Raw genomic sequence first — 16,201 nt, 5'->3', positions numbered from 1 at the left:
AGAGCAGAATATAGAAATCCTTTTAACAGCAATATTTAACAACAAAACAGCATCTGTTTTGTCATAACCAGACACAGAATAGCAGCTAATTATCTTTCTTAAAAAGAAAATCCTGAATGATCCTGGATCAGTGACCCTGAATCCATGGCTGCCCTTTGAGATCCAGGCTGGGGATTTAAATGGGAAACAAATACAGAGGTAGATGATATGTGGGTAGGTAAAAGAGGGTGAAAAAATGGCAGGAGGATAATATGTATGTGTCAGTACAGGCAAAAGTACAACTCTGCAGCATTAATGTAGTGCAGGGATGGGGCTGATGGTAATGGGAATCCACAGAAAAACAAGTCTGGGAAACAGCAGGGGTCTTTTTCACTATTAAGCCCATGAACCTTCAGGCTACTCTCTATTAAGGGCATACTATAAAACACTCTCAGGGGTTTCCAGACCACATTTTATGTCAGTGACCACAACAATATAGTGAAAGCGTTGCCTGCATTTTATAGAGGCTTCTGGAAGCATGACGTACTTGAGGAATATTTTGGAGAAGTGCTTGAAATCACTCTGGGTCTGCTGTAATGCTGGGCTGCCTTCTTCTCTCCTGTGTTTTCAGTCTCTCCTCTTTCTGTGCACTGGGTTCCAGGCCAGCCCTGTACAGAAAATCAACTTGTCCCCCACGACAAAGATGCTTGAGGAGTGTCTGTGCTGGCAGGGAGCTGCTGATGGCAGTGGCTGGTGGGAGGTGGGTGCTCAGCTCCCTCCCAGCTCCATCCTGTCTCTGGAACTGAAGATCATTAGTGAAATTAAATTTAGCAATGCATTTGCCTTCATTCTATGGGTGGCTGAAGTTGGCTGTGTTTGGATGCAGGACTCCAACTGGACTGCTCTTTAAAATCCTTCATTAAGCATTTATTTAATTTAATAATAGGTATTTAATTTAATAAGAGATATAATTTAATAGGTATTTAATTGTCCCTGTGGGTCATAGTTGCTGCTAATCTTCCCCATCCATCCCTTAAAGTGATTGCTGGATTTTCAGCCAGGTTTCCCTTCATCTCTAATGCTGTATATTGAATTATGTAACCCATTGTGGTCTATTTCCATATCAAGTACTGGGCTTCTTCTGGCAGTTGCATTTCCAACCATATTTAACAGAAAGGGGCACATCAGCTGCTTTGAAAGGAACTGGCATTGGGTGAGAAAAGAATTTGGTGTAAATTCATTATTGGACAGTTTTGGCACTTCCTTGCTGTCCCTGTGGCCAATCAAAAAATGCCATAAATAGAAAAGTATTTGTTTTGGCTGAAGGGTCTTCTGCTTCCTAGACATAAACTGAGCACTTTGTATATTTTTTCAATGTTTGGAAATCTGGTGATTGGATTTGGAAATTTTAAATGCTAAGATGAGCTCCATCCACTAACCCCATGTTTTCCTTTGCCCCCAGTAATCCTAGTTTAAAACTGTTATTTGGCACGAAAGTTGATAGCTTGTGATGACAGTATTCATGAAAACAAGATCACTGAAAATGCAATTCCTTCCACAAGGTGCAGATCATGAACTTGGATGTTGCTGAAAACGAGGTGTAGGGTGGCAAACACAATTTCTTAGAGGACTCAAAGAGGACACAATTCAATGTATCATGCACAAGAACTGAACTCTTTCTGAGCATGGGGTAAAATAGGTGGCATGAAAAGGTTACAGAGCCACAGAGTGGTTTGGGTTGGAAGGGACCTTAAAGATCACCCAGAGCCACCCCTGCCATGGCAGGGACACCTTCCACTGTCCCAGGGTGCTCCAAGTCCTGTCCAGCCTGGCCTTGGACAATTCCAAAGATGCTCTGGGCAGCCTATGCCAGTATCTGGTCACTGTTTTTGTGGAGTCATTAATATTTATTCAGCCCTTGTTGATGGGGAGCAGCATCTCTAGTCCCTTGCTGGAGGGATAATATTTGTTCTGAAAAGAAAAGCTCATTTCACATATTTCTGTGGTGGGTGAAGGAGCTGGAGCTGAACAGCAGCATTGGCTCCTGTTTGTAAATAGAGAAATAATTGAGTGACCCCTGGCAGCTGAACTCAAATTGTTCCACCTCAGAGTGGAAACAAAAGCCAAAGTTACTGTGCTCTGTATCCTCTGCACGTGCTCAGACAACCTCTGTGAACTATAGCTGAAGAATTTATGAAGAATGAAAGCAAAGAGGTCCTGCAGGAATTACTTTAAAAACCAGCAGAAATTAATAAAGAATTATGTCTACTCCTAAAGATTTTTAAGGCCTCCCTATAAAATTCTATAGCAGGAATAAAATTAAATATTAGGTTCTATACAATGGTATGAAAACACTACATATAGAATGCAATAGAAAATTAAGTATTTTGTAGGATACTTTCTCATAAGGGATAACTAAACAGTCTGCCTGGACCTTTAATCAATACCAAATTCAATTTGAAAAGGGAATAAAAATGGTGACAACATCCTTGCAAAAAGAAAATCACAATATATCACAGTCCTGGGAGCATGAGCAGTTCTGAAGCAGAGCAGAAATGTTTCAGCAGCAGAAAATGACAGGGGAATGTGCCCTGAATGGTCTTTGCACACCGGGAAGAGCTGCTGTCACAGTGCTGCTGTGTTCCACGGAGGGCCTGAAGCCATCGAGGACAGAGAATGTGAAATGAGGGGAGGGCAGGCTCCAGGCTCTGTAGAGTCACGCTGAGGTGACTTCATTTCTTTTTTTGCGAATAGCCTCAGTAATTTTACCTGTGTTCTTTATTGAGCTGCAGAGCAGTGACAGGAATTCCAGGTGACTGCAGCCAGGCAGGGCTGGGGACAGGGAACAATTCAGATCTCAGAGTCTGGTTGCAGAGGTGGAAGGTCCCATTTAAGCACATATTTTAGTTATTTTTTTGTGGAGAACACTGGTTATTTTTGGAGGTCACCAACTCTGCCTGTCTGGGTTCTCAGTTATCTCAGTCCATGGGGTATTATTTTACCTGTTATTGGATAAACCCCAGAAAATGTGTTAGAAACAACATCCAAGTTCATGATCCGTGTTGTGTGGAAAGAATTGCATTTTCAGTGATATTTTCTGTGAAATATTCACCATCAGATGGTTGGTTTCTTCAGCTGCTTTGTGAAATGACCAAAAAAACCCCTCCTCTCTTTTGGGCATTTAGTACAAAAAGCACTTTTATTTTCAGCTATCTGACCTTTCCCAGTTCTCTTTACCATAAGTGCAGCTAATGTTCGAGTTTCTTTAGAGTTACAATAAAAAGAAATGTCAATGGCATCTTACAGCTGATTTGATGCTTTAAAAGAGATATATATATAAGAAAGGAAGAAAGAAAGGGGAGGAAACAGATGATTTAATGGGAAAGTGGGCACTTGGAGAGGTGCCTCTTATCTGCACATGTCATTGTGGCACATCCATACTGATATATTTTGGTGTTCTGTTTTGCTTGTACTTCATCAGGAACGTGTTAGATGAGATGTATTTTACTCCAAGATATTTCAAATCACTTGATCCTATTTTAAAAACTAATTTTTGAAGCTGATGCATTGAAACACCACAAAAGTGTTCAAACATAAGGGCTCTCAAATGTCCTTGTGCTATTGACCATATCTTAATAATATCTCAGGCTTGCCTCACATCACATTAAAGTCCCATAAATCATTTCTCCCTGCACCCTGTCCCTCTCCCATATCAGAAATGAGATTGTTGTGTACCTGCAAGACATTTTTTTTCCTTGGAAAGCGAAAGCAGAATGATTCAGTAGCCAGTGTTTCAGAAGGAGCCAGTAGCATGGTTTCAAGCAGTTATTTTAGATTTAAAGTGACTTCTGAGCAAAATCCACAAGTTTTTAACATTAAGGTCAGTACTGTGAAGTAGAAAATGGCAAAAGAAAAGAAACTATTTTATTCTTTGGGCTGTGTGTGTCGCTGTAAATATTTTATAAAGCCAAGGCTAGCTAACAGGTAAATATTCAGTTTACCCATTGTGACTAATTAGGAGATATCTGAGCTTTCTGCTGCCACAGAGCCTTCAAACACCAAAGGCCAGGAGCACAGCAAAGACATATTCCTTATTGACTTGGACTGTTTATGTTTTACCTTTATGCTGTGCTGCTGCAGACAACATTAGATATCTGTCTGCTCAGCCCAAAATCTAATTGAGCTTCCTGCTCTTGTCCTAATAATGCTAGAATGAATGGACTCAAACTTTGGTTTCGCTCCCTGTGTATTTAAAATTAAACAATAAGGAGCAAGCAGAAAATCTGTATTTTATGGCTGCAGCTGCTGGCAAGAGCAGTGTTTGTGTCTATAAATTCTGTTTGATATTGTTGGATCTCTTATGTGACAGCAAGGTTGAAATGAAAGTATTGCTGCAGAGAATCCAGGCAGGAATTACACATCAGCCTAGTGGTGCTCAGATGTGGGAAGGTGGCCAGAGCTTGGAAACCAAGATTTTTGCTTTGTTTTCCTTTCTCCTTCCTCAAAGACTGGGAAAAATATTTTTGAATGTAACTTGGTTGTTCATGTAACCTTCATTGTCTGTTTTTTGTTTTCTTTTTCTTCTACAAATAACTTGCTAGAGGAAAGTGTGGCTGGAGAATATGTTTTTTAGATGCCTTTGAAGATGTAAGAACAGCAAATGGAGCCTGCAGTGGCATAAACTTCAAAGATCAGCCCAAGGAAAATCAAAGCATTTCTTTCAGTATATCAGCTTGCCCATAAATTGAAAATTTTCAGCTCCTGGATGTATCCTCCATAGCGGGCACCTTACTGTTGATTTTGATGCCACCCAAAGATAAAAGGATTTGCAGTACTAAAAATCTGCTTTTTCCATAGAATTCTACATCCCCATTCTAAAACAGCAGTTTTGCTGAACTGTCAAACTTTTTCAAACAGCCCATTTTAAAAGTTTGGGGGCACAGGCAGCAACCTTCCTGCTGAAAAATGAATAAACCAGTTGGTGTCATCCCAAAACTGGTACTGGGTGATGATGATTTGAAAACCAAATTGATTTGGTTGGTTGAATTATATTTATTGGTCTTGGTACTACAACATTTTGTTATCAAATATTAAATGCCATTATTTTTGCACAGAGGGTGTGTGGTGTATATTAAATAGTTCAGGATTAAATGCACAGCAGTGGTGCTGAGTCCTCTGGGCTCCTGATTTCAGTTAATGTGCAGGAGATGTGAGCATGGCTTTGATGAGAGGGGAGAAGGAAAGAGGAATATCCAACCTTGAGCTGGATGTGGTTGTCAATGAAATAAAGACCCACCACCAGCTCCTGTATCCCAGTCTTTGTCTCCCACAGACTTACTTCTGAATCAGGGCACTCAGGGATTGATTGATTGATTGATTGATTGATTGGTGCCAGTGGGACATGCACATGATAGATTTATGAACAGAACTTGGGAAAAACCGTTGCTTTGCTAGGAAAAAAAAAAGTGTCCACTTTTTTGTTCTGGTGCAAGAAATAAGACAGAGAAGTGAGAGGTCTTAGAGCCAGAGAGCCTTGAACCATGGGGGTGGATTTGCACATGGGTGCAGAGAGCCAAATGAACCAAAATCTGCCTCCAGGCCTCTCAAGAGTCTGCAGTGGAGGGTTCAGGCTGTTTAGCAGGTTAATATTGTATTCAGAGGTTGTTCAGTTGTTGTGTATAGGTAAAACCTTATAAAATAAGGGCCTTTTACCCTTAATGGCTCAGGCCTGCTACTTTGGCTAAGCAGAAAAGTGTCACAGACATCTTTTTATGAAAAATCCTTTCCTTAGGATTTTTCCTGCTGAGAAGCTGAAAGGCCTCAGGAACAAAATGTAAACATTGATTATCTGCTGCTGTGGAATGCAACAGGTGCATCTGTGATTGGTCTCATAGAGTTGTTTGTAGTTAATGCCCAATCACAGTCAGCTGGCTCGGGCTCTCTGTCTGAGCCACAAACCTTTGTTAGCATTCCTTTCTATTCTGTTCTTAGCTAGCCTTCTGATGAAACCTTTTCTTCTATTCTTTTAGTACAGTTTTAATGTAACATATATCATAAAATAATAAATCAGCCTTCTGAAACATGGAGTCAACATTCTCATCTCTTCCCTCATCCAAGAACCCCTGTGAACACCATCACAAAATGGGCTATGGGAAAGTGACTCAGCTGAATAAGAAAAACAAATTATAGAAGCATCTCATTGTGCTCACTTTGTGGTTTATGGTGGTTGGTTGAGTTACATTTGTTGTGCTTAAGTGAGATGTAACTGATTACAGAGTAACTGCTTAGAAAGGCCTGGTTTTTGCAATAAAGGGCTCTCCTCTGCACCTGCCTGGGGACTCTGTGTCCTTCTGCTTTGTCACATTTAGTGAAGATTTCTCTGATTTTGTCCTACAACAGTGGTGCTTTGCTTTCTCACTCTTTTTTCCCTTCACCTGTGTTTGCTGTGCTGGGGGGTCACTGGGGGCTGAATTGGGGTCAGGTTTGGTGGCTCAGTCACAGTGGGGTCACTCACAGAGGCAGCAGTGCTTAACTTAAGCTGCTGCCAGAACATGACTAAAATCTTAAATAGCTAAGGAAGCATTTTTTTAATGACACACACCCATAAACTTTTCATAAATGCTGTGTCAACCTGGCTTTTCAGGCATCCTGAGATTTTCCATAGTTTCATGTTCAAGGGCGTCTCTACATTTTTGTGCCTGGGAATGGGAAAAGTTCATGTAAGATTCTATATTTGTTAAATGACAATTAAAAATCTTCCAGACTCTGATTTTATGCCTCATGGCTTGACAGGATTGGGGAATATATTTTAATTTAAGGAAAAAAAAGCAAAAAAAAATTATTTATTTGTATTGCTTGTGGTGTCTCTGTATAGGAGAGGTCTTTATATTGATAGCAGCTGGTCTGCTTTTGAAGTGAGCAAAATACAGCAGGACCCAGTAAGAACTTCTTTTTGTTTTTTCTCTTTTTTGAACATTCCTGTGTTTTGTCTCTGACTTGGAAGAGGTTGTTTATTGCCAGGTTCTTCTTTTTGTTCTCCTCTTTCTTCCATGAGGTGGAATGTGCATTCACAAATGGATCTGCAGAGATGGGAGTGTCCCTGTCAATGCTCCCAACAAGCCTCAGTGAAATTCTTGGGGCGAACACAAAGTTTGTTCAAGGCCTGTTTCAAAGAATGTCCACTGGGTCACAAACAAGGGATCACACATCCCAAAGCAGTACAAGGATTACATGTGTGATTGCTGGCAGATCAAACTCACTGTCCTCTATGGCAAAATGAGACATCTAAGCTGTTCAAAGGGTTCCTTTTTATCACCCATGCTGACTGCAGGGCTTTGAACAGAAACCTCTTTGGAAAAGTCTCTCCCAAGATTACATTTTTTTCACTGTTGCGTGTTAAAAATGTGTGTACCGTGTGTTTGGGAAGAGAGAAGTGTGGAATTAAGAAGGGCACTGTTATTGTAAAGGCAAAACACATTTTATATGCAATTCAAAAGGTGCCATAATTAAATTTCATGTCTCAAAGATCTTGAAGACCTTATGCCTGTTGCACTGGAAAATATTTGGAAACTCCTCTGCATGAGCAAGTCCAGGGCTTGTGGAGTTCACTGAAGTTCAGTGAATTTCTGCTGTGTCCTCACAGTCTCTGTAATCTGCTTTTGCAATTACTCTGCCATATCAGTGCAGAAATACATGTGATGCCACTATTTCAGGCAATACATTTGGATTTAAGGACCATTTTTGATCACTGGTGCAAGTTCAGAGGTTATTCCATGCAAAATCCAGGTGCTCAGACAATTCATACAATAATATTGTTTTTTCTCTCCTCCACAAATATAAATGCTCTTGGTGCAATTGGCAAAAAAAACCCCACACACAAACAGAAAAGGGGAATATGTGGATGTCACAGCCCCTGGTTTGAGGTGAAAATTGTTGCCTCCAAGGTAACAGCAGCTCTCTAGTTCAACTTGCCGTAAACTTTGAAGAGAAAATTACTTTGGTTCTCTCAGCAAGTGCAGGAAGGAACTGAGCAAAGCGAAAAGCCCCAAAAGCAAAGAACTCCACACCCACTGGGTACATTTCTGGCTGTGTGTGCTTTATACAGATTTCTTACAGCAAACTCTTTGAGCTCCTCCAGCAGATTTCCCCTGCCCTGCCTGGATCCATGGCTGAGTTAGATCCTGGAGAGGTGGCATTGCCCACTGCAGACCATCTTTGGAATGCTCTGTGCAAACCTGGCCAGCAGGTATTTTGGGAGCAACACAAAACTATAAAATTGACTAAGTGTCCTCCCAAGGTGTTCTCCTTGTCACTGCTGCTGTCAGCTCCTGCTCCAAGGCAAGCTGGAGATGTTCCAATTGCTGTTTAAGAGGCTCTGGAAGTGTTGCAGTACAATGAGCCTTGGGTTGAATCTGAATGTGCTGAAAGAGAAACTGCCTCTGCCATCACCCTTTTTACCCAATAATTTGTGTTTCCTGGTGTTCTGGAGGAGGTCTGGCTGAAGACCTACCAGGTTATGCTTGGTTATCCTGTGCTCTGACAGGGATTTTTGCATTGTTTCTCATTTTCTTTGGGACATGAAGCTGTTGAGGAGAATTTTTCTTAACACAGTTATTCTTGACTGTAATAAGATTTTAATAATGCTTCAAATGAAGAAGCTAATCCAGTTTTGGACACTGCAGAGCTACATGTGGAAAGCAACAGAAAAAGCCTGAAGGAAAACAGTAAGAGCAACATGGAAGGCAAGATTTAGTTGTTACAACAGTTTTGTTGGGATGACACCACTTAAAGAACATAGAATTCTTCAAGAACATAAAGGAGAGAGTAATCTCTCCCTTCTGTCTGTAGTGGGCAGGAATAGAAATTAATGGGGTTAAATAGCAGCAAGAAAGATTCAGTTTAGACTTTAAGGAGAAGCTTTTTAACATTAGGGTAGTGAAGCACCCAGCTGGATTGTGTGAGGAGGTTGTGCCACATCCCTGAAGGAGAACTGAGGCTGTCACCTGTCAGGAATGACACAGCTACAGATAATTACAGTGCATGGAACAAACATGGGCTGGTTCCCATCTGTTGTCTCTGTGTCTTCTCACACTGTGCTCACAGGCAGGTGGAGTCTGTTGATTAATGGAGTGGCAGTACTTGTGCCAAGTGGGTTATTTTATAGGTGCTGATAAATCCTGGGAGAGGAGGGCTTGAGGGGGCACTTCTCGCCTGCTTGGAGCTGCAGGATAGACCCACATTTCCCTGTGCAGGTCACAGCTTGAGCAGTGAGAGCCCAGCTGGTGCAGGACAGAATTCCCAGAATGACCAGGTTGGAAGAGACCTCCAAGATCATTGAGTCCAACCCAGCCCCAACCCCTCAACTGAACCCTGGCCCCCAGTGCCACATCCAGGCTTTGTTAAACACACCCAGGGATGGGGACTCCACCACCTCCCTGGGCAGCCATTCCAGAACTTTATCACCCTTTCTGTAAAAGCTTTTTCCCAATCTCCAGCCTGTATTTCCCTTGGTGCAGCCTGAGGCTGTGTGCTCTGGCTGTGTCGGTGCTGCTGCAGACAGAGCCCAGCCCCAGCTGAGCACAGGCACCTTTCAGGAGCTGTGAGAGTGATGGGGGCAGCCCTGAGTCTCCTTTTCTCCAGGCTGAGCACCCCCAGCTCCCTCAGGGCTTCCTCACAGGGTTTGTGTTCCCAGCCCCTCTCCAGCCTCTTTGCCCCCTCTGGATGTGTTTAAGCATCTCAATGTCCTTCCCAAACTGAGGGGCCCAACACACAGAAGGGGTTTATTTCCTTCTCACACCCAAAGAGATTTGGATTTAGCCCTACTGGGCAGGGCTGTGATCACCTTGCTTTGATATGAGTTAACTTCATAAAAAAACTCATGGAGGAGAGCTCTGCAATTAGGCTTGGTATTAACACAGGAAAGGCAAAGCTTGGTCTGTAATTTCTGCTGTAACACCCATTTGGCAAATTTAAAACTATGATCTGAAATATAATTTACTGTCATGCAAGAATTAAATAACATCAGTGGGGGAAAAAAGATAAATTATATTCTTTACCTAGGGAGATCTTTTGGTGGTAATGCTCGGAGATGTGTGTGCCTGTAATTAAATGCCCAATTGAATATGAGCATCTCACTTTGATCATGAAGCAATAAAGGCACATCAGAATGCATTTCTGGGTGCTTATAACCTGACTTGGGTGATGCTATAAGGCATGAGGCCAAGGATTAAGTGGCTTAAACCACCTGAGAAATTCATTAATTCCTAGAAATTTGCTGCCTGCAGTGTTTTGTTGCCACTGGGATCCAGACTTGTACATAAAAGGAAGGAAAATGGATGGTGTCACTGGGAATTTCACACAATGGGGCTGAAAGCTTTAGGATTCTTCAACATTGGCTATTATCAAGTGCTATCAGAGAATAATTTCAGGCTTTGGTGTACTAATTTAGGATGATAATCTAAAGGGACAGTGCTGTTTTTAAGGGCATGGGAACAATACTGACCACAGTAATACTTCTCCACTTCACCTTGTTCCATTCTTGTATTCCCCTTCACTTTTTTTTTCCAAAACCCAAAGAATTATGTGTATATTTCACCCAATAATATGCTTCTCATATATAGCAGCAAAATCTAGGTGAATGCACATGTATCTTATTCCAGTTTTTATCTCTAACTCTCTAAAACTTCTCTCAATATACCCCAAGGGAGTGATTTATCCCTGGGGCATCCCCCAGCTCTGTGCACACATTGGTGCTCACCAGGAGAGAAGCTTTGGGCAGTGCAGCATCCTGGGCTGGCACTGAGCAGAGGAGAGTGCTGAGCGTTTAATTAATGCTTTTGTGATTCTCTGGGTTCACGTCATCAAAAAAACAGCTCAGAGTCTTTTCTCTGGCATCCAGCTTTCACCAGAGCTCCGATGGTAATGGATTTACACTGGATTTACAGGCATGTAGGGAATCTAAAAAAAAATCGAGCCATTGGAGTATATTTTGACAAATGAAACCATTATACATTTTGGTGCTTTGTTTTTTTCTTTCCCCTTTGATTCATTCAAGATTTATATTGTTCATTTCCCTCTGTTTCCATGCACATGCCCAGAATACCTCTCTAAAATTTTGTTTTCTGATTACTGCAAGGCAATGGATTCCTAGAACTAGCACACATACCCCTGTACAATTTTATGTCAGCGGGGACTTGATGAGAAGTGTAGAGATGATAGTTTTAGCTGTCATCAAAGATGTGATGCCTGTCTGTTTATTTTTGGTTGGATGAGATATAATTGCTCTTCTGGTTGACATTAATAAATGGTGTTGACTGGAGTGTATTCTTCTGATTCCTTCAATGAGTGACATGTATCATGTGCTGATTTTTGACTATGAAACAAATATCAGGAGAAAGGTGAGTATTAACTTCTTGCAATGATGTGAGAATTAGACCATATAAAATGGAGTAAATAAGGATCTCATGCTCCTTGGCATTTAGTGAAGTAACATCAACAGGAAACTATTAATTCTCTCTCAATTCATGCTCTCAGGATAGGACATGTGCTTATTTTTAAATTCTAAATATTATTTTAAAAACTGAAACTAAGATATTATGTACAACACCACAGGAACTTTTGAATTGAGTAAAATGTATTCAGAAATCTCTGTTATACTTTTTTTTTAAAATGCAAAACTGACATATCTCAGCAGAGATGTGTTTGCAGTTCCAGAATTAGAACTGAGATTTGGGATGCACTAAATGTCTTTGGTTACATTTTGGCCCAAGTTCTGTTTCATTTGAATAAACAAACTTTGGAAGGGCTTGGGGGGAAGTGATTGAAAGGGAGAGATTAGACTTTCCTTCCCATTTGAAAAAAAGGAATATATTCCAGGCTCTCTGTACTTCTGCAGTGTCTGAAACATTCCCCTTTCTCTTGTGGCTCTGCAAATGTTCTGCCTGGCACTCATCTCATCTCCCTCTGTGTTGGATTTCTAAATTTATTTCCTAATGATTTATTTGTGACATTTTTCTATGCTTACTCATATTCCTATGATGTGATGCCTAAACTTGTGCACTAAAATTCATCTTCAAGTACTTTTTTTCAGAGAATTTTGTGATACTGAGTTGAAAACGAGGGCAAATGTTTGTTTCTCAATATAATGGAGTACCTGCTACCTTCCTTTGGAATATCCACAATATTTCTCACACACTCATCTACTATGTGTAAAAATTTCCCAAAAGACAGCAAAAACTCTGCTTGATAGGAATTGAGTTTTTTCTATAATTTACATAATCTGACTTAAGTTGTTTTATAACTTAGTAAGATAATTTTATGTAGGATTGTTGTACTGTAGGATTTAGGGAATGCTGCAGACCTAAATACAATGCTGGTAATCAGGAACAATGCATTTTTTGCCAGATGATATTTTTCTTGTGCTACTTTTAGAATTTTTTTTCATGTTTACTTACATAATATTACAAATACAACTTCAGGACCTACCAATCTTATAACTTAGGAGGATTATTTAATGCTCTGGTTCAAAGCATGGAGAAGGGGAGAAGGAGAAACGTCCTGAGCATATAATGATAATCATCATCATCATCAGTAATTATCTTTGAGATGGTGAAAAACTGGAAGGCTTTGAAATAATAGCACTCAAAATGCTCAGGGAAATAAAAGGAGATGTTGTGGGCATAAAGAGATAATGAGACATACATATTGTGCCTCTACTGGGCAGCATCTGGGCAGAGAGCACAAAATAAGGATTGTAATACAGGCACTTGTAAACACTTAGGGGGAAGAATGCAGGCTGATATAGCAAATATAACTATGAATAGCTGAATGGGAATTATAAAAGGAAAAAAGTGAACTAATTCTATTAAAGCTCAGTCCTGGGCAATGTATTAGAATGAGTCTCCTCTTTGCCTGGGGCGTTCTAGCCTAGCATGGAAATTGCAGTGCCAGATCATTTCCTGCAGGATTATCCTAATGATCTGTGGGCCTGAGGCATTTCTGAGCTCAGCTTCTTGGTTCATGTAAACATAATGCTTGGGAGAAATTGAATGATAGCATTTTTCCATCTCCTTTGCTGCTGTTCAAGGCCTCACAGCAATATGAGTATCTGTGTTGGATAGGATCCCATAAGATTGTGACACCAAATTCCTTTAGGAATTGTGCTTCTGAACCTCTTGCATGGAGGTGTAATGGATGGGACACATAATTCGAGCTGTGTGTGGTGACACCTGCCTTTGTTCATTGAGTAGCTGCACCGTCCACTTGAGCTGCTTTAGGTCAGAGCAATTTTTGAGTTAAAACTCTTTGGTTAACTGGTGGCCAACAAAAATTCTCAGCAAAAGCTGTATTTAAAGGTAGATGTGTTGTGACCTGTGGTTTGAGGACTTCAGAGCTTGATGTGGTTGATCCCACTGGTACCTTTTCCAGGAATTTCCGTCTTTAGTCTTATCCTTTGTGGTGCTATCTGTGCTATTGATCACACAGTAAAGGTCGATCCCAGATCAGTAGCTGCTAATTTACAGATGTGCTTTCAGCCTCCAGAACTGCTGCCACACTAATGAGAAACTGGAGTGTCTTTAGTGACTGCACTGACAAATATCCAAGGCATTGCCCTGGGACCATTGGAAAACAACCACATCAGTGCCAGCAAACTTCAGTGTGTAATTCCTTGCATGGACTCTGCAGGGCCCTTTAAAAAAGCAATTTTGAATGTCTTGTTTTCTCTCTCTGAGGTTTTTTGTTCTTCACTGTGGTACTCTCCTCAGAGTGCACATCTGGGCTAAACAGTTTTCCATTGCCTTGGGAGAAAAGTGAGACCTTTAGAGGCAATCCTTGCTTTAGTTTGCTCCGTCTATTCCAACATGCACCTGTTTATATTGTTCAGTCTGTAGCATAATGTACCTACAAGTTCCTATAACTTGAATGTAAAGCAACCTGTGAAAGCAGAGAGAAAAAATGTCTTCAGTTTGCATTCACATGCAGAGGGGAAAGCATTCAAGACAAATTCCATGCTACAGATTGCACACAAGCAATCCAGTTGGAAAGGGAGATTCCAGTGCTTTTGTAGCATGGCAATTGCACAGCAGCCACCCAGCCCTGAGCCCTGTGCCAGGAGCCTGAGCATGTAATTGAGCAGCCACAGATACTCTGAACTGCCACCTGTTTCCTCTCAGGATTGTAGAAGGATGTAAATATCACACTTCAGAAAATCTTAACAGCACATGCAGGTATTTCCTGACTCATGAAGAATTTATCTCCAAGGTTAGCCACCCTGTGCCACAGGTGGAATCAAACACTAAAGGCTAAAATATTTTGTAAATGGTGTGAAAACCTCAGAAAGATGGCAGTGGCTCTCCCTTTGGAACACAGAGTGGAGCACAAAACCAAAACCATGTGAAAATCCATAAAGATTGAAGATACCTTACAGTGGGCATATTCAAATCTGAAGGGCTGAAGATAACTAAAATTTCTTCTTGAGCAGGCTGGAACAGAATGGTTGTCCTCTGAGCTGGGGCTAAAATTTGTTTTTACAGTCGGCTATTGAAAAATTGGAGAGCAGCTATTTTAGAAGGAGTTTATCTGAAGTCTGCCTAGGTCTCTGCTAAAGGGCACTCTTGCGTTTTTGACAAATGGGACCATTATCCTTTTTGAATAAGGCTTCTGAAAACAGTCTTTTAAACATCCTCCTATCCTATTAAAAACCATTTGAGATTTTAAATAGGTCAATATAAATACATCAACATCTGTGATTATCAGCTGACAAAAGTTTTGCCTGTTCTGGACAAAATAACATCTGAAGTTCAGACCTTCCTATTAAAGGAGCCAACTAAACAAACATTTGCTGAAAATTCAAAGGCAACAAAAAGCAATATGGAAGTGCTGAATGATAAGACTACTGTTTTATTAATATAAAGGCTTGCCTTAATCTCAGAATTCAATGGCAAATACAGAAATATTCAGGGATTTGCAACGGGGGCTGCTCCATGAGAGTGGATGAGCTGGGAGCTCTGGCAGAAATTAAGAAGCAACTTCCCTCCCTATGCAGGATTCCATTCATAAGAACACCCCTTTGAGGACTGACAGAGAGAAAAGCTCCAAATGCCAGTGTCTGTTAATGTTTGTGGCTCTTGTATACACAGAGAACTTCTGCTGCCTTTCATCAGCATGACATGCTCATCAAAGACAACTTCTTTTATTCCCATTTGATTACTGTTACAGTTTTGGACTAGGAAAAGCAAGTACAGAGATAAAAGCAGACTGTCAGCAGTGACTGAGAGTTGTTTCCCTCTATTTCTGGCTAGCTGGAGACAGATCTCTGTGAGCACTGATGACAGATTCAATCTTTGGGCCAGACTTGTTGTGTCACTTCATGCTCCTAATGCAGCTTTTTGAGGCATGAGTTCTTGGGGACCACTTCATTCCTGCTGTTGCTGTGTAACAATTGTAGTAACATCCATGAGCTGATCCCAGAGCTTTTGGTAAAATTGGATAATTCCAGCCCCTGAATCATCTCTGGCATGGTTCAGGGCCTGGAAGGGGAGCAGATCCCCCCAGAAAACCAGTGTGTACTCCTACTGCTTTTTACACAGCAGCAGGAATTTGCCCATTCCCTGACCTTTCACAGGAATTGTAGATGAAAGTTACAGCTCTTGTGGTGTAAGATGAAATATATGAAGTTTACATAATTGTAGATGAAATACATGAAGTTACAGCACTTGTGGTGTAAGTTGGAAGCTTCCAAGCATGAAGCAGGGTGGCTGTCTCTAATGCAATGATTACAGTATTTATTGTATCAAAGGCAACCCTTTTGTCCTGTTCAACCTGAGGAGCATTTTTCCTACTGGATACAGGTAGGAATTGAAATCTGAGGCCATTTAGGTGTTCCCATTTCACATGTCAGGCTTATTTATTTGGTGCTGTTGATGGACAGCAGATGTAAGATTTTAGTATTTAGCAGTACTCTGTTTTAAAGTTCTAAGAGAAAAATCAGAACATTCCCCTCCCCCCAAAAAACCCAAAACCACACAAACAAACAAAAACAAACAAAACCCCCACAAAACAAAAAAACAAAACAAAAAAACCAACAGGATGAGGATTTTCTTTGCCGTCTGTTCTGAGGAAAAAAATTTGTTCTCCAGAGCATCAGCTTCTGAGTGTGCAGCCTTCATCTCTGTCTCTTTACTCTGTACAACTTATTTGGTGTGTTTCTTTATTCTTTTGAAGC

General features: G+C 40.9%; 1 protein-coding gene across 4 annotated transcripts in view; it reads left to right on the top strand.

The window, feature by feature from the left end:
* PTPRT (protein tyrosine phosphatase receptor type T) overlaps positions 1–16,201 on the top strand; it is a 489,384-nt gene that overhangs the window by 281,133 nt on the left and 192,050 nt on the right. The gene's annotated exons all lie outside the window — the stretch shown is intronic.

This window comes from Ammospiza nelsoni, chromosome 12 (assembly GCF_027579445.1).
Source record: "Ammospiza nelsoni isolate bAmmNel1 chromosome 12, bAmmNel1.pri, whole genome shotgun sequence".
NCBI lineage: Eukaryota > Metazoa > Chordata > Aves > Passeriformes > Passerellidae > Ammospiza > Ammospiza nelsoni.
This window is presented reverse-complemented; position numbering and strand designations above follow the sequence as displayed.